Source organism: Heterodontus francisci, chromosome 19 (genome assembly GCF_036365525.1).
Source record: "Heterodontus francisci isolate sHetFra1 chromosome 19, sHetFra1.hap1, whole genome shotgun sequence".
NCBI lineage: Eukaryota > Metazoa > Chordata > Chondrichthyes > Heterodontiformes > Heterodontidae > Heterodontus > Heterodontus francisci.
The window spans coordinates 16,178,076-16,196,345 of record NC_090389.1 but is presented as its reverse complement, the minus strand read 5'-3'; the positions used below and the strand labels follow the sequence as shown (position 1 = coordinate 16,196,345).

The window sequence follows — 18,270 nt, the reverse complement described above, 5'->3', positions numbered from 1 at the left end:
ATCAGTAGATGGCAAGTGATATTAAAGGAAGGACAGTGATATTGGGCATCAAAACTAATGCAAGTAGAGTGATATAAATGGAAGGATGGTGATACTCATGGAAGTGCAGTGATATTGTTGGACGTTGTTAGGACCAACCGCTCCTGTCAAAACCCCCAATCAAAATATACGATTCTGATTGTGGTGGGACCAACGCACTGTTAATTCAATCCCGTCATTCCACAGATTGGTGAACATATCATTTAAAACTTTCCAAATTAAAGAAAGACCCAGCCAAATTGTACCATTTATTAACCCTCCGAATGAGGCTAACCAAATCAGATGTCTTTAAATCAACAAATTAACTCTTTAATTAGAAGAACTAAATTCTTAAGCACTATGAAGATATAAACAACATTTAAAATAGAAAAAAATGACAGTCCTTGCAAATTTACAGTCCAATGTTGCTTGAAGTCCTCACAGGATGTTGCTCGAAGTTCTCACAGAATGTTGCTTTCCTTCTCCAGCGAATTTCAACAATTAACGACTTGCAAATAATTTCAATGGAATCAATCTGACGTTAGAGTTTTTGAGGGATAAAAGATTGTCACAGTCTAACTTCTATTTCTTCAATTTAAATTACCAGAGATCTCTGTCTTGGCTTGATGTTTTAGAATTTTGAGAGATAATAATTAAAACAGACTAAAATCCTATTCCTTCAGTTTAAATGGTTGATAGCTCTTTTTCAGGTGTCTGAACACCACAGCTGTCTGTGTCTTCTCTCTGAGTGTTCAAACTGTCTTACTAACTGCCAGTTCAAACTGAATTGTAACAAATGTATTGCATCAGGCTCACTCCCAGTGGCTGTTTCCATGGTATCGAGAATGCACCCTTTGAATCACAGTCTGCAAATGGCCGTTTCTAAGGCAACAAAAATGCACCTTCCTATAACTCCTGAGGCCTGACGGCTCTTAAAGCAATACTGATCCCTTGCAAGCCTTAAAGGCAAATCGCATATTCCGAATAAAAACTACAGGACTATGACAAAGAGCAGTGATATTGTCAGAAATACAGTGATACTGATGGAAGGGCAGTGATATTTATGGAAAGTGTTATGAAAGTGCTTCCATTTGTTGTTAATTTTGTTTTGAGGACTTGTGTTTTCAAACTGAATAGATTCCTTGGCTGTGTGTTTTTTATAAAGTTCACTGAAAGAACACGAGATGTTGTTTGACAACAACCTTTGCTGGAAATCATGTGCTTTAAGCTCAATGAACAACAGAAACCTTGGTGACCTGTGGAAGATGTTTATAGAGAAGCCACATGTCAAGGTTTATGGTGGTCAGGAGGTTGGCTTTATGTTTGGGGTTTGGATGTTGTTTTCAGTTCAGTTGGAGTGGAACTTTTTTGAAGACAATTGGTGTTTTGCCTGCCAAGGAAAAAGAAACACAGCTCATTTTGCCTACACCTCTCCAAGGGCCCTGAGTGTGTCAACAACTCTTTCCTCCTGTCTATGGGAAAATCCTGCGATTCAAGCATGCGTTGGTTGAAACTCCTGATGCCACATGTCCTGGAAAGCCTACCAGACAAATTCTTGACATCTCCAGAACTAATTGCTTCTGAGTAGATCCCAGTGACCCGTCTCCGTATACCGGACGCCAGACCAAAAGGGACAACTGACTTCCTTCCATATCGTCTCTTTTTTCTTCAAGAATTATCAAGTATTTGGCCAAAATATTCTTTTTTTGTCTTTTATTTTCGTAACAGATCTCTGCAGAGAGAATTTCTGTATTGAATTTCTGTATTTTTTTCAGTGTGAGTGTGTATGGGGAATTTAAAAAGGGAACTTTCATATTTCAATCTGTGTGTTAATGCTTTGCTTCATTACTGGATAAGTCTGCTGTTTATTAAAGAAACCTGGTTGGTGTATTTTATTCTGGGATAAAGAGTAGAGTATATGATTGACCGCATTGGTAACTGAGTAAAAATTTAAATATATGTTGTGACCTGTGGAGAAATGGAACTAGATAAGACAGTGCACTCCTCCCACCTTGGTCGTAACATAAACTTGGGGGCTCTTTGTGGGATAACCCAATGCCGATGACGTGCAATTGTAAGTGGAGTAGTAATAACTGAAAAGTGGAAAAGTAAAAAAACAAGATTCTTGTGCATTAGTGTAAAGTTTATACTACAAGAATGTTGTTGCTAGTTGCTATGACCTTTCTGGGGAAGGCGGACATATCCTGAATGATTTGAGAAACTTTTAACCAAGGTTAGACTAAAGGAATTGGCAGAAAAGTTGGTGTTACAATTAAAACCACGAGCTAAGAAAGCAAATAGATTGAGGTAATACACACCGTTTGAAATTGGAAGAAGAAAAAGGTGAACCAGATGGTAGTGCAATTGAATTAGCTAAAATTCAGTTGCAAGTGAGGCAGCTTGAACTTGACAAAGAAAAAGAAATAGAATTGGAAAAATGTAATCTTGGACAGGAAAGAGAATTGACCATGAAAAAAACTTTAACTAGAATTTCAAAGAGAAAGTGAAAGAGAAGGAAGGGAATTCAAATTTAAAAAGATGGAACTAAGACAAAGGGGTGGTCTTGACTCTAGTGAAAATATTGGTGGGGAAAGATCTAACTCCAGACCAGGACCCAGTGGAGAACTGTTTAAATTTGTACAAGCCCCCCCTAAATTAGAGGAAAGGGACGTAGAGGCATTTTTCATTTCTTTTGAAAAGATAGCCAAACAGATGAAGTGGCCGAAGGATAGCTGGACACTGCTTATGCAAAGCAGGTTGATGGGCAGAGCTCATGAAGTTTATGCCAGGCTTACTGAGGAGGCTTCTGCAGATTATGAGATGGCAAAAAAGACTATTTTCACAGCGTATGAGTTGGTCCCTGAACCGTACAGGAAGAAATTTTGGAACCTCCAGAGAAAGCCTGGGCTGACTTATATAGAATTTGAGAGAGTAAAGCAAATTAATTTTGATCGCTGGATGCGGGCACTAAAGATGGAGGCCACATATGAGAACCTTAGGGAACTAATTCTCCTGGAAGAACTTAAAAATTCACTTCTTCTGTTAGTACGAACCCACATAGAAAACCAGAAGGTTTCAACAGCCAGACAGGCAGCAGAAACCGCTGATGATTAGGAGCTTGTTTACATGCTCAAACCCTTTGGCCATCACCTTCACAAATCCGAGAAGGATAGAAAGTGGAAGGGTGAAAGGAAGGCAAGTAGCCGGGGACAAGAAAGGACAGCTGGGAATACCCCAGGGTCTCTTCCTCAGGCCAGAAAGGAAGATGCTGAGAGTGGAAGTGAGGTCCGCAAGCCTAAGTGTTACCATTGTCATAAGGTGGGACACCTTCGTGCAGAATGCCGGAAGCTGCAGGGTAAACCCATGGGACTTATTGGGGTGCACAATGCAGAGAAAGTGCCCTGACTAAGACAGATCAGGCTGTAGCTCTGACTGCAGTTGTAAAGCCAAGTGCAAAAACCAATGTGAGTGCGGAGGACATGAATAAGATACCTGAGAGTTATAGGGAATTCTTGTCAAAAGGAAAAATAACTCCTTATCCCTCAAGTGAGGCAGGTAAACTTATAGTTATACTTAGGGATACATGAGCCACCCAAACTCTTTTGCTGGGGAAAGGAATAAAGTTTCCACCAGAGAGGGCTTTGAAAGCCGAGGTTTTAGTGAATGGTGTCAGCGGGGAGTATATACTTGTACCTTTGTATCGGTTGCAACTACAGTGTTACCTAATGTCTGGAACGGTAACTGTAGGAGTTGTCCATAGTTTGCCTGTAGACGGAGTTGACCTACTCCTGTGGAATGATATGGACGGAATGAAGGTAGTAGCTTCTCCAATAGTCACGGAAAAAAACAAGCGAAGTCAAAGAGGCAGAACAGTTGCAGGAAAAGGTTCCAGGAATTTTTCTTTCATGTATAGTGACCCGAGCAATGGCTAAACAAGTTCCATTGTCAGAGGTTAGATTAGCAGCACAGACAGATAGCTGAATATCTGAAACTTTATTTGGGTATTTGGATAATCCAAAGGAAATGTTCAATAAGTCTTCTCTGATCAAGACTTAGCAAGCTGATCCAGAGTTAAATAAATTGGCACAATCAACTCTAATTGCAGCTGAGGCAAAGGGAGTTCTGGAAGGCAATTGCACTAAAAATGGGATTCTAATGAGGAAGTGGAGACCTCCTCATAGGCCTGTGGACGAAGAATGGATGGTTGTTCATCAGATTGTGGTACCACCCAAGGATTGCAGGGAAATATTACGGATAGCGCATGAAATTCCTATGGCGGGGCATGTGGGGATCTGGCAGACGCAATCACGTATAGGTCGACATTTTTACTGGCCAGGTCTTTCCCAAGGACATGGTGCAGTTTTGTAAAATGTGCCATACATGCCAGATTGTGGAAAACTGCTACCTGCCATGAAACCGGCTCCTCTAATTCCCATACCAGTTTTTCAGGAACCATTTAGTAGGGTGTTGGTCGACTGTGCAGGACCTTTACCGAAACCAAAAGCGGGACACCAGTATATACTCACCATTATGTACATGGATACTTGGTTCCGATAGGCCATTCTCTTGAGAACAATTTCTGCTAAGGTAGTGGTAGAGAAGTTAACCCAGTTCTTCACTAGATATGGATTACCGATTGAGATTCAGTCAGATCAAGGTTCCAATGTTATGTCTAAAGTTTTCCAGGAAGTTATGAATAATTTGGGTGTCACACAGTTAAAGTCTTCAGCATACTACCCGCAGACACAAGGGGCTTTAGAACAGTACCATGAAACCCTCAAAATGATGAACAAAGAACAGTACAGCACAGGAACAGGCCATTCGGCCCTCCAAGCCTGCGCCGATCTTGATGCCTGCCTAAACTAACACCTTCTGCACTTCCGGGGCCCATATCCCTCTACTCCCTTCATATTCATATATTTGTCAAGATGTGTCTTAAACGTCGCTATCGTATCTGCTTCCACCACCTCCCCTGGCAGCAAGTTCCAGGCACTCACCACCCTTTGTGTAAAAAACTTGCCTCGCACATCCTCTCTAAACTTTGCCCCTCGGACCTTAAACCTATGTCCCCTAGTAACTGACTCTTCCACCCTGGGAAAAAGCTTCTGACTATCCACTCTGTCCATGCCGCTCATAACTTTGTAAACCTCTATCATGTCGCCCCTCCACCTCCGTCGTTCCAGTGAAAACAATCCGAGTTTTTCCAACCTCTCCTCATAGCTAATGCCCTCCAGACCAGGTAACATCCTGGTAAACCTCTTCTGTACCCTCTCCAAAGCCTTCACGTTCTTCTGGTAGTGTGGCGACCAGAATTGCATGAAACATTCTAAGTGTAGCCTAACTAAGGTTCTGTACAGCTGCAACATGACTTGCCAATTTTCATACTCTGTGCCCCGATCGATGAAGGCAAGCATGCCGTATGCCTTCTTGACTACCTTATCCACCTGCGTTGCCACTTTTAGTGACCTGTGGACCTGTACGCCCAGATCTCTCTGCCTGTCAATACTTCTAAGGGTTCTGCCATTTACTGTATACCTCCCACCTGCATTAGACCTTCCAAAATGCATTACCTCACATTTGTCCGGATTAAACTCCATCTGCCATTTCTCCGCCCAAGTCTCCAACCGATCTATATCCTGCTGTATCCTCTGACAATCCTCATCATTATCCGCAACTCCACCAACCTTTGTGTCGTCCGCAAACTTACTAATCAGATCAGCTACATTTTCCTCCAAATCATTTATATATACTACAAACAGCAAAGGTCCCAGCGTTTGATAAGGTTCCCCATGGGAGGCTGATGGAGAAAGTGAAGGCGCATGGGGTCCAAGGTGTACTAGCTAGATGGATAAAGAACTGGCTGGGCAACAGGAGACAGAGAGTAGCAGTGGAAGGGAGTTTCTCAAAATGGAGACGTGTCACCAGTGGTGTTCCACAGGGATCCGTGCTGGGACCACTGTTGTTTGTGATATGCATAAATGATTTGGAGGAAAGTATAGGTGGTCTGATTAGCAAGTTTGCAGACGACACTAAGATTGGTGGAGTAGCAGATAGTGAAGGGGACTGTCAGAGAATACAGCAGAATATAGATAGATTGGAGAGTTGGGCAGAGAAATGGCAGATGGAGTTCAATCAGGGCAAATCGGAGGTGATGCATTTTGGAAGATCCAATTCAAGAGTGAACTATACAGTAAATGGAAAAGTCCTGGGGAAAATTGATGTACAGAGAAATTTGGGTGTTCAGGTCCATTGTTCCCTGAAGGTGGCAACGCAGGTCAATAGAGTGGTCAAGAAGGTATACGGCATGCTTTCCTTCATCGGACGGGGTATTGAGTACAAGAGTTGGCAGGTCATGTTACAGTTGTATACGACTTTGGTTCGGCCACATTTGGAATATTGCGTGCTAGGGGACACGAGTTCAAAGTGAAAGGGGAAAAGTTTAGAGGGGATATGCGTGGAAAGTTCTTTACGCAGAGGGTGGTGGGTGCCTGGAACGCGTTGCCAGCGGAGGTGGTAGACGCGGGCACGATAGCGTCTTTTAAGATGTATCTAGACAGATACATGAATGGGCAGGAAGTAAAGAGATACAGACCCTTAGAAAATAGGCGACAGGTTTAGATAGAGGATCTGGATCAGCGTAGGCTTGGAGGGCCGAAGGGCCTGTTCCTGTGCTGTAATTTTCTTTGTTCTTGTTCTTTGTTCTTTGTTCACTGATCCCTGCGGAACACCACTAGTCACATCCCTCCATTCAGAAAAACACCCATCCACTGATACCCTCTGTCTTCTATGACCGAGCCAGTTCTGTATCCATCTTGCCAGCTTAGGGCATACTGTCATGAATATCCTCATAATTGGGATAAAGGGCTAGAATATCTTTTGTTTGCCACCAGGGATTCACCTAATGTGTCTACCGGTTTTAATCCTTTTGAATTAGTTTATGGACATAAGGTAAGAGGTCCTCTGAAACTAAAGAAATGTTTTTAGAACAGAAGGAAAAATCTTCTGTGCTAGAGTATGTATCCATGTTCCAGGAACGGCTCATGAAAGCCTGCAAAGTGGCGCAGGAACAGCTTAAAGCTTCCCAAACAACCATGAAGAAATGGGCAGACAAGCATGCCAAGACCCGAACATTTCAACCAGGGGATGAGGTATTAGTATTACTGCCTTTACAGGGTGAACTGCTGAAAGCACGGTTCAATGTCCATATAAAGTGGTCAAAAGAATTATTAAAATAAATTGTTTGATTGATACCCCAGGTCACTGGAATAGGAATCAGCTGTGTCATATCAATATGTTGAAATAATATTATTGCTGGGAGGAGGATAAGCAAGCACAGGCATGTCAGGTAGTAGGGACAATGAAGAATGAAAGGGATAGTGAGGATGAGGCAGAAGGAGACCTAGACAATTCTCAAATTGAACCTCCTACTATCCAGTTAGCTAATACTGAATTGTTAGGGAAATTAGACACTATGTTTTCATACTTAGATGCAGAAAGACGAGAAGACCTATCAAGGCTACTCACAGCATTTAAAGGAGTCTGTAGGAACAAACCAGGAAGTATAACCTTAGCCACACTTGATGTGGATGTGGGGGAATCCTTTTGTATAAAACAGCATCCTTATCGCTTAAGTCCAGAGAAACAGGCCCAGGTAAAAGCATAAATCCAATACATGTTGGAACACCACCTAATTGAACCCAGTCAAAGCAGCTGGAGTTTCCCAGTGGTGTTATGCCTAAACCTGATGGTTCAACTGGATTCTGCATAGACTGCAGGAAGGTTAATGCAGTAATAAAGGCAGATACCTACCCAATTACTCGCTTGGAAGACTATTGATAGAGTGGGCAGTGCCACGTTTCTTACAAAAATAGAGTTGTTAATGGGATACTGGCAGGTATCCTTTAACACCCCGAGCTAAAGAAATATCGGCCTTTGTCACACCAAACTTTTCCAATGCCAAGTGATGCCATTCGGGCTAAAATATGCCTCAGCCACTTTTCAGAGACTAATGAACCAAGTGATAGCCAGTGTTCCTAACTGTGTGTTTTATCTTGAAGATGTGCTGCTAGACAGTGACACTTGGAAGGACCACTTGGAACAACTAGAAGCTCTGTTTAGAAAATTACAATCAGCCAATTTAGTGATAAACTTTGTCAAAGGTGAATTTGTGAAAGTGAGAGCGACCTACCTTGGGCATAAAATAGGGCAAGGACAAGTGTTGCCAAAGACAGCAAAAGTACAAACATTAGTGGAGTTCCCTACCCCTAAGACTAAGCGAGAAATCATGAGGTTTTTGGGGATGTGTGGTTTCTACTGCAAGTTTGTACCAAATTCTAGTATTATAGCTGCTCCACTGACAGATTTGCTACAAAAAAAAGAAAACCAAGGTAGTGTGGTCAGGGGAGTGCCAAGCATCTTTTGAGAAGCTGAAAGCCATTTTAATTAATGCACCAGTGTTGGCTGCTCCAAATTTCACTAAGCCCTTCAAGGTAGCAATTGATGCTAACGAGTTGGGGGTTGGTGCAGTCCTGTTACAAGATGATGAGTCAGGCATAGAAAGACCAGTGGGATACTTCTCCAAAAATCTAAATCGATGCCAAAAATGATATTCAACAGTGGAAAAAGAAACCCTGGCTTATTACTAGCTCTTAAGCATTTTGAAATCTGTGTCCACCACGACTACAGAGAGACACTGGTATATACTGATCATAACCCCCTAGCCTTTGTGGAGAAATTTAAAAACCAGAATGCCAGACTTCTGGTGGAATTTACTATTGCAACCTTATCACTTAAAAATTATCCACATTGCGGAGGAACATAATGTAATTGCAGATGCTTTGTCTAGAATCTAACATTGCTTTGAGTTATCTGAGTGCAAAGATGGTACAAAGATGTATTAGCTATAGGTAAAGAGTGAATGAGAATGAGTGTGTAAATGCCTCTTAATTTTTTGTTTTTTTCTTTCATCTGTTTTTTCACTCTTTGTAATGAAACGCATTTAAAAATGGTATTTCATTCCTCCAAGGGATGGAGGTGTTATGAAAGTGCTTCCATTTGTTGTTAATTTTGTTTTGAGGGCTTGTGTTTTCAAACTGAATAGATTCCATGGCTGTGTGTTTTTTATAAAATTCACTGAAAGAACACAAGATGTTGTTTGAAAACAACCTTTGCTGGAAATCATGTGCTTTAAACTCAATAAACAACAGAAACCTTGGTGACCTGGGGAAGATGTTTACAGAGAAACCACTTGTCAAGGTTTATGGAGGTCAGGAGGTTGACTTTCTATTTGCGGTTTGGATATTGTTTTCAGTTCAGTTTAGGTGTGAACTGTTTTAAAGACAGTTGGTGTTTTGCCTGCCAAGGAAAAAGAAACACAGCTCATTTTGCCTGCACCACTCTAAGGGACCCTGAGTGTGTCAACTCCTCTTTCCTCCTGTCTTTGGGAAAATCCTGTGATTCAAGTGTGTGTTGGTTGAAACTCCTAATGCCACGTGTCCTGGAAAGCCTACTGGACAATTTCTCGACATCTCCAAAACGAATTGCTTCTAAAAATATCCCAGTGACCCGTCTCCGTATACCTGGATGCCAGACCAAAAGGGAGAACTGACTTCCTTCAATATCTTCTCTTTTTTTCTTCAAGAACTATCAAGTATTTGGCCAAAGTATTCTTTCTGTCTATTTTTTTTTGTAACAGACCTCTGCAGAGAGAATTTCTGTATTTTTTTCAGTATGTGTGTGTGTGTAATTTAGAAAGGGAACTTTCATATTTCAATCTGTGTGTTAATGCTTTGCTTCATTACATGATGAATCTTGTTTGATAATAAACTGATAATTTTGTTGTTTATTAAAGAAACCCTGGTGGGTGTATTTTATTCTGGGATAAAGAGTAGAGTATATGATTGACCACATCAGTAACTGGGTAAACATTCAAATATATGTTGTGACCTGTGGCGATCTGGAGCTAGAAAAGACAGTGCACTCCTCCCATCTTGGTCCTAACAAAAGACAGTGATTGTTAACGGACAGAATTGAGAGAAAACTGAAACGCCAGTTCCCTCCTCTTCACTGCCCATAATCAGTGTGTTTCTTAACCCTTGGGTGTATGGCCAATTTGAATAACCAGCAGCATGCTTTTCGTGGGTTTAAATAAAGAGGATTATTTTTCTTTATTCACATGTTCACCCCGAAAGTCTAACGCTACATCACTCACTCACCACTCACACACACAAACACTTGAAAAAGAGGACCATTAAAGAGGATAGTGTGCTTTTACAAATTACAAGCAAAGGAATAGTTCGTACATCATGGGATTTTGGCTCGTCCTGTGAAAAAGGCATCCGTTGTGGGCCCGATGTAGAAGGCGTTTTCACTCCTGAAGTGCAGTTAGGTGGATTCGATAGCTGGAGCTGCATATCAAAGTCATTGTAGGATTCTCTCAAAGAGAAGTTAGTTGCTTGTAGTCTCATTACCAAGATATCGATTTTTGGTACTAGTGGACTTGAAAAGGAACAGGCTTGGACACCTTAGGATGATGTAGTCTCCAGTTCAGTTTTAAGGCATAGGTGTTTTGCTTTTTCTGCTGTCTCTGCAGCTGTGGTTTTGCTGACTCACTGGTTTCTCCCTGGTGCCTGTATTAATAAGATTCATTTTTTGTGATGAGTTTCGGTCAGTTCAACCTGATCAATACTTCTGTTGTCCACCCAGAATGATATGAAGGTCAAAGCCATAGCTACACAGTGGGGATCGATGGTGGCCTTTCGCACCTAGTTATGATATAACTGTCTTCTTACAGCTCTCATTAGGTTTTGAGCTTGAAGACAGAGAGTCTAGGAGTCCATAGATATTTTGGTTTTGGGTTAGACCAAAAACAATAGGAGGTGTGAATTCCACAAATGATTTCGGCTTGGTATGTCTATTCAAGGGAGGCAATCCACCCACAGTCATTCAGTTAACAACTTTCTGGAGTCTTGAGATACTTCTGAGTCTGGGTTGAAATTGCAAAAGTCACCTGACCGTCGGCAGCCTGTTAATGTCCATTGTGGTTCATTTTAAAGAAAAGGAAAATTTAGCTCCAGAAGATTCCAAGCCGAATACGGTCCATGTTTAAACATGTTTAAAGTTATGAATAGGACATGGGCATGACAGTGATATTGATGGAAGGACAGTTATATTCATAGACGGACAGTGACATTAATGGAAGGACAGTGACATTAATGGAAGGACAGTGATATTGATAGAAGGACAGTGATATAAATGGGAGGACCGTGATATTGTTGGAAAAGCAATGATATTGATGAAAGGACAGTAATGTTAATGGAAGTGCAGTGATCTTGATGAAAGGATAGTGATATTGATGGAAAGACAGTGATATTGTTGGAAATGCAGTGATATTGATGGAAGAACTGTGATATTAATGGAAGGGCAGTGATACTGATGGAAAGAAAACAATATGGCTAGAAGTGCAGTGATATTGATGGAAGTGCAGTGATATTGATGGAAGTGCAGTGATATTGATGGAAGTGCAGTGATATTGATGGAAGTGCAGTGATATTGATGGAAGTGCAGTGATATTGATGGAAAGACAGTGATATTGTTTGGAAATGTAGGGATATTTATGGAAGGGCAGTGATATTTATGGAAGGACAGGGATATAGATGGAAGGACAGTGATATTGTTGGAAAGACAGTGATATTGATAGAAGAACAGTGATGTTCTGTCCAAAGTGAAACCATAAACAATGTCAGAAGAGACACACCTCCTGACCTCTATAAATCTTGACATGTCACTTCTCCATATACATCTTCCACAAGTCAAAAGCACTGCTGGGTAATTATTTGAAAACAGGTGCCTTCCAGTAACTGTTTGTTTTCAAAGCCAGACCTCTCGGTGACCCTGGTAAAAACCCATCCATGGAGTTTTTTCAGTTTTCCCAAAATAAGTCAACATCCAGCTCTAAAGAAACATGAGTCTTCAAATACTTAAAAATATAGAATCACTCGTAACAATATTGATGGAGCAACGGTGATATTAATGGAACTGCAATGATATTGATAGAAAGAAAACAATATTGATAGAAGGGCAATGATATTGTTGGGAGGACAGTGGAATTGATGGAAGAATAGTGATATTGTTCGAAATGTAGGGATAATGATGGAAGGACAGTGATGCTAATGGAAGGGCAGGATATTGCAGGAAATGGAGTGATATTAATGGAAGGATGGTGATATTGATGGAAGGACAGTAATATTGATGGAAGGGTGGTGATATTCATGGAAAAACGGATATAGATGGAGGATGGTGATATTGATGAAAGACAATAATATTGTTGGAAAGACAGTGATATTAATGGAATGACAGTGATATTGATGAGGGGATGGTGATATTGATGAAGGACAGTGATATTGATGAGGGGACGGTGATATTGATGAGGGGACGGTGATATTGATGAAGGACAGTGATATTGATGAGGGGATGGTGATATTGATGAAGGACAGTGATATTGATGAGGGGACGGTGATATTGATGAGGGGACGGTGATATTGATGAAGGACAGTGATATTGATGAGGGGACGGTGATATTGATGAAGGACAGTGATATTGATGAAAGGACGGTAATATTGAGGGAAGGACAGTGATATTGATTGAAGGACAGTGATATTGATTGAAGGACAGTGATATTGAGGGAAGGACAGTGGTATTGATTGAAGGACAGTGGTATTGAGGGAAGGACAGTGGTATTGATTGAAGGACAGTGATATTGATTGAAGGACAGTGATATTGAGGGAAGGACAGTGATATTGATTGAAGGACAGTGATATTGAGGGAAGGACAGTGATATTGAGGGAAGGACAGTGGTATTGATTGAAGGACAGTGGTATTGATTGAAGGACAGTGGTATTGATTGAAGGACAGTGGTATTGAGGGAAGGACAGTGATATTGATGGAAGTGCAGTGATATTGATGGAAGTGCAGTGATATTGATGGAAGGAAGTGATATTGATGGAAGGAAGTGATATTGATGGAAGGAAGTGATATTGATGGAAGGACAGTGATATTGATTGAAGGACAGTGATATTGATTGAAGGACAGTGATATTGATTGAAGGACAGTGGTATTGATTGAAGGACAGTGGTATTGATTGAAGGACAGTGATATTGATGGAAGTGCAGTGATATTGATGGAAGGAAGTGATATTGATGGAAGGAAGTGATATTGATGGAAGGACAGTGATATTGATGGAAGGACAGTGATATTGATTGAAGGACAGTGGTATTGATTGAAGGACAGTGGTATTGATTGAAGGACAGTGGTATTGATTGAAGGACAGTGGTATTGATTGAAGGACAGTGGTATTGAGGGAAGGACAGTGGTATTGATGCAAGTGCAGTGATATTGATGCAAGTGCAGTGATATTAAGGGAGTAATACTGAGGGAACTACAGGAATTTTGATGGAAGGAAAGTGTTATTAACTAACCTGAAGTCGGGGACGGCGGCAGCGGACCTGGAAGGAGTCGGGAGTGGAATCTGACCTATAAAAGAAAGAGTGGGGCTCGAGACCCTTCACTAACCTTAAGTCAGGGATGGCAGCAGCGGACCTGGGAGGAGTCGGAAGTGGAATCAGACCTATAAAAGAAAGAGCGGGGCTCGAGGCCCTTCACTAACCTTAAGTCGGGGACAGTGGCAGGCGGACTCTCTGACTGTTTCTGCGCGCGCTGTATTTGGATTTAGTGTAAAAAAACCAACAGTGACATCACTGTAATTCTGTGCACTGATTGGTCAGTGGACGGCAGCTGTTATAACTGTGATTGATTGGAGTTTTTAAAAAAAAGGTTATTTTTAAATTAAAGCCCTAGGATAGCTACCTGTAAATTTTTAGTATTTACTGGCTATACTAGTGCTGTTTGCATGGAGTGAGGCTGTAAGTTAAGTGTGGGTATTTTCATTGGCTGGGGCGGTGGAAGGTGCGCTTTGGTCTTTTTCTTTCATAGCCTCAAAGGTACAGGGGATAAAAATTGATTGTAAATAGCTGGTAATAAGATATTACACAAGCAAGTTTTTTTTCATTGTAAAAGTAAGTAATGGCGGGGCAGCTTGGCCAAGCGGAATGTACCTCCTGTGCAATGTGGGAAGTAGTGGACATGCCATGTGACCTTGGCAAACATGTCTGCAGAAAGTTTCTCCGGTTGCAGAAGCTTAAGTTTCGGAGCTTGAGCGGCGGCTGGAGTCACTGTGGTGCATCCGTGAGGTGGAGGACTACGTGGATGGCACATTTCAGGAGGTAGTCAAGCCGGTGCCTAGGCAAGCACAGTTGGGGAGTGACTGGGTGGCTGCCGGATGGACAAAGAAGTCAGGGCAGGTAGTGCAGGAGTCCCCAGAGGACATCCCACTTTCTAACTGGTAATATTCAGTTCTGAGTACCGATGAGAGAGAGGGTTCCACTGGAGAATGCACCGAGAGTCGTAACCGGAATGTCATGGCTGACTCGGCTGTGCTGGGATGGAGAAAAAGGGTCAAGAGGGCAATAGTGGTAGGGGATTCTATGGTTAGAGGAACAGATAGGCGTTTCTGTGGTCGCAGACGTGATTCCAGGATGGTATGTTGCCTCCCTGGTGCAAGGGTCTTGGATATCACTGAGTGGCTACAAAGTATTCTGGAGGGTGAGGGTGCAAAGCTGGAGGTCATGGTCCACGTTGGTACCAATGACATAGGTAGAAAGAGGGATGAGGTCCTGCAAAAGAATTTACGGAGCTAGGCAGCAGATTAAAAAGTAGGACCTTAAAGGTTGTAATCTCTGGGTTTCTTCCAGTGCCATGAGCGAGGGAGTATATGAATAGGAGGTTAGAGCAGATGAATGCATGGTTGGGGAGATGGTGCAGGAGGGAGGGCTTTAGATTCTTGGATCACTGAGCCTGTTTCTGGCAAAGGTGGGATCTGTATAAGATGGACGGGTTGCACCTGAACCAGAACGGGACCAGGATCCTTGCTAGAGGTTTGCTCGTGTTGTTGGGGGGTGGGGGTGGGGGGGTGTTAAACTAATTTGGCAGGGGGATGGGATACAGAGTGGGATACAGAGTGGAAGCACAGTAGGGGGTGTTGTACAATTAAATATAACTGTAAAGCTAAGTCAGTCCGGAGACCTGTTAAGTCTCAGGCAAATAATGCAAGTCTGGATTGTATCTATTTTAATGCAAGAAGTCTTACTAGTAAGGCAGATGAATTGAGGGCATTGATTAACACATGGGAATATGATATTATTGCTATCACTGAGACATGGTTGAGGGAAGGGCAGGACTGGCAGCTTAATATCCCAGGGTATACAATCTTCAGACGTAATGTGGGGGGGGGGGGGGTGGGGTGTAAAAGAGGAGATGGCATTGCACTGTTGATTAAGGAGTCAATTACTTTAGTAAGGAGGGATGATATCCGAGAAGGTTCCTCTAATGAGGCCATATGGATAGAACGTAAAAACAAAAAGGGGGCAATCACTTGGCTGGGAGTGTACTACAGGCCTCCAAACTGTCATGCAGTAGTAGAGGAGCAGAAACGTAGGCAAATCTCAGAGAGGTGCAAAAATAATAGGGTAATAATAGTAGGGGATTTCAACTTCCCCTATATTAGAGGGGATAGTCAGTGCAAAAAGCTTAAAGGGGGCGGAATTCTTCATGTGCATTCAGGAGAGCTTTTTGAGCCAGCACGTAGAGAGTCCTACAAGAGATGGGGCGGTACTGAACTTAATCCTGGGGAATGAAGCTGGACAAGTGATAGAAGTGCCAGTGGGGGAGCATTTTGGGATAGTGACCATAACTCTAAGATTTAAGGTTGTTATGGAAAAGGACATAGAGGGACCGCAAATAAGAGTACTGAATTGGGGGAAGGCAGATTTCAATATGATAAAACAGGATCTGGCCAAAGTGAACTGGGAGTAGCTTCTTATAGGAAAGTCTACATCAGACCAGTGGGAATCATTTAGAAGGGAAATTGTGAGGGTTCAGGTGCAGCATATTCCTGTAAAGGTGAAGAGTAGGACCAACAGGTCAAGGGGACCCTGGATGTCAAGGGATATAGAGGATTGGATAAAGAAAAAACAGGAGGCGTATGGCAGATTCAGAGTGCTGAAAACAGCAGAAGCCCTAGAGGAGTATAGAAACTGTAGGGGAGTACTTAAAAAAGTAGTTAGGAGAGCAAAGAGGGAGCATGAAAAATCACTGGCAGACAAAATAAAGGAAAATCCCAAGGCATTTTATAAGTATGTTAGGGGCAAGAGGATAACCAGAGAAAAAGTGGGGCCCATTAGGGATCAAAAAGGCAATCTGTGTGTGGAACCGGAGGACATAGGGGAAGTTTTGAACGATTACTTTTCATCTGTGTTCACTATGGAGAGGGACGATGTCGGTGTAGTGATCAGGGAGGGGGATTGTGATATACTTGATCAAATTAGCATGGTAAAGGAGGAAGTATTGGCTGTATTAGCGGGCTTAAAATGGATAAATCCCCAGGCCCAGATGAGATGTATCCCAGGCTGCTATGTGAGGCAAGGGAGGGGATTGTAGGGGCTCTGACACAAATTTTCAGATCCTCTTTGGCCACAGGAGAGGTACCAGAGGATTGGAGGACAGCGAATGTGGTACCATTATTCAAGAAGGGTAGCAGGGATAAACCAGGTAATTACAGGACGGTATATCTAACATCAGTGGTAGGGAAACTATTGGAAAAAATTCTGACAGACAGGATTGATCTCCACTTGGAGAGGCAGGGATTAATCAGGGATAGTCAGCATGGCTTTGTCAGGGGGAGATCGTGTCCAACAAATTTGATTAAATTTTTCAAGGCAGTAACGAGATATGTAGATGAGGGTAAAGCAGTTGATGTAGTCTACATGGACTTCAGTAAGGCTTTTGATAAGGTCCCGCATGGGAGATTGGTTAAGAAAGTAAAGGCCCATGGGATCCAGGGTAATTTGGCAAATTGGATTCAAAATTGGCTTCGTGGAGGAGGTAGAGGGTGATGGTAGAGGGTTGTTTTTGCGAATGGAGGCCTGTGATCAGTGGGGTGCCGCAGGGATCGGTGCTGGGACCCTTACTGTTTGTAGTGTACATTAATGATTTAGACGTGAATATAGGAGGTATGATCAGTAAGTTCGCAAATGACACGGAAATTGGTGGTGTCGTAAATAGTGAGGAGGAAAGCCTTAGACTACAGGACGATATAGATGGGCAGATAAGATGGGCGGAGCAGTGGCAAATGGAGTTTAATCCTGAGAAGTGTGAGGTGATGCACTTTGGGAAGTCTAACAAGGCAATGGAATATACAATGGATAGTAGGACCCTCGGGAGTACAGAGGGTCAGAGGGACCTTGGGGTGCTTGTCCAAAGATCACCGAAGGCAGCAACACAGGTAGATAAAGTGGTTAGGAAGGAATACGGGATACTTGCCTTTATTAACCGAGGCATAGAATATAAGAGCAGGGAGGTTATGATGGAGCTGTATAAAACGCTGGTTAGGCCACAGCTGGAGTACTGTGTACAGTTCTGGTCACCACATTATAGGAAAGATGTGATTGCAATGGAGAGGGTGCAGAGGAGATTCACCAGGATGTTGCCTGGGCTGGAGCATTTCAGTTATGAAGACAGACTGGATAGCCTAGGGTTGTTTTCCTTGGAGCGGAGAAGGCTGAGGGGGGACCTGATTGAGGTATACAAAATTATGAGGGGCATTGGTAGGATAGATAGGAAGAAACTTTTTACCTTAGCGAAGAGGTCAATAACTAGGGGGAATAGATTTAAGGTAAGGGGCATGAGGTTTAGAGAGGAGGTGAGGAGAAATTTTTTCACTGTTCAACTCCCACCTGACCGCAGCATGTTTTTTGTTATAAAGGTTTTAACCCCTTTGTGTTTTATGTGCCACATAAACAGACAGTGACAGTCTTTCTTGTAGGTTTAAAACAGAAGATTAATTGTTTATTGACCAATATTCTTATCCCAAAATTGTCACAGCTGCACCCACTCACGCATTCAGTTGTACACACACACAAACACATACCCACACAAGTAGAGATAGATGGGGAGGAAAAGAGGTAAGTGCTTTGAAGTGAGGTTGGGTTTTGGGGTTCATGGTAAACATTTTGAGTTCTCTCGGAGGTCAAGTTCTCATTCGTTGCAGGCTTCAGGTGTTTGTAGATTTCTCTATTGGTTGAAAGTTCAGTTTGAAGACAGGGAATCACTTCCAGTTCATTGCTGCACACGTTGAAAATG

General features: G+C 42.3%; 1 protein-coding gene across 1 annotated transcript in view; it reads left to right on the top strand.

The window, feature by feature from the left end:
* The window catches only part of dnah1 (dynein, axonemal, heavy chain 1), a 697,254-nt gene that overhangs the window by 567,405 nt on the left and 111,579 nt on the right, over window positions 1-18,270 (top strand). The window lies entirely within an intron of this gene.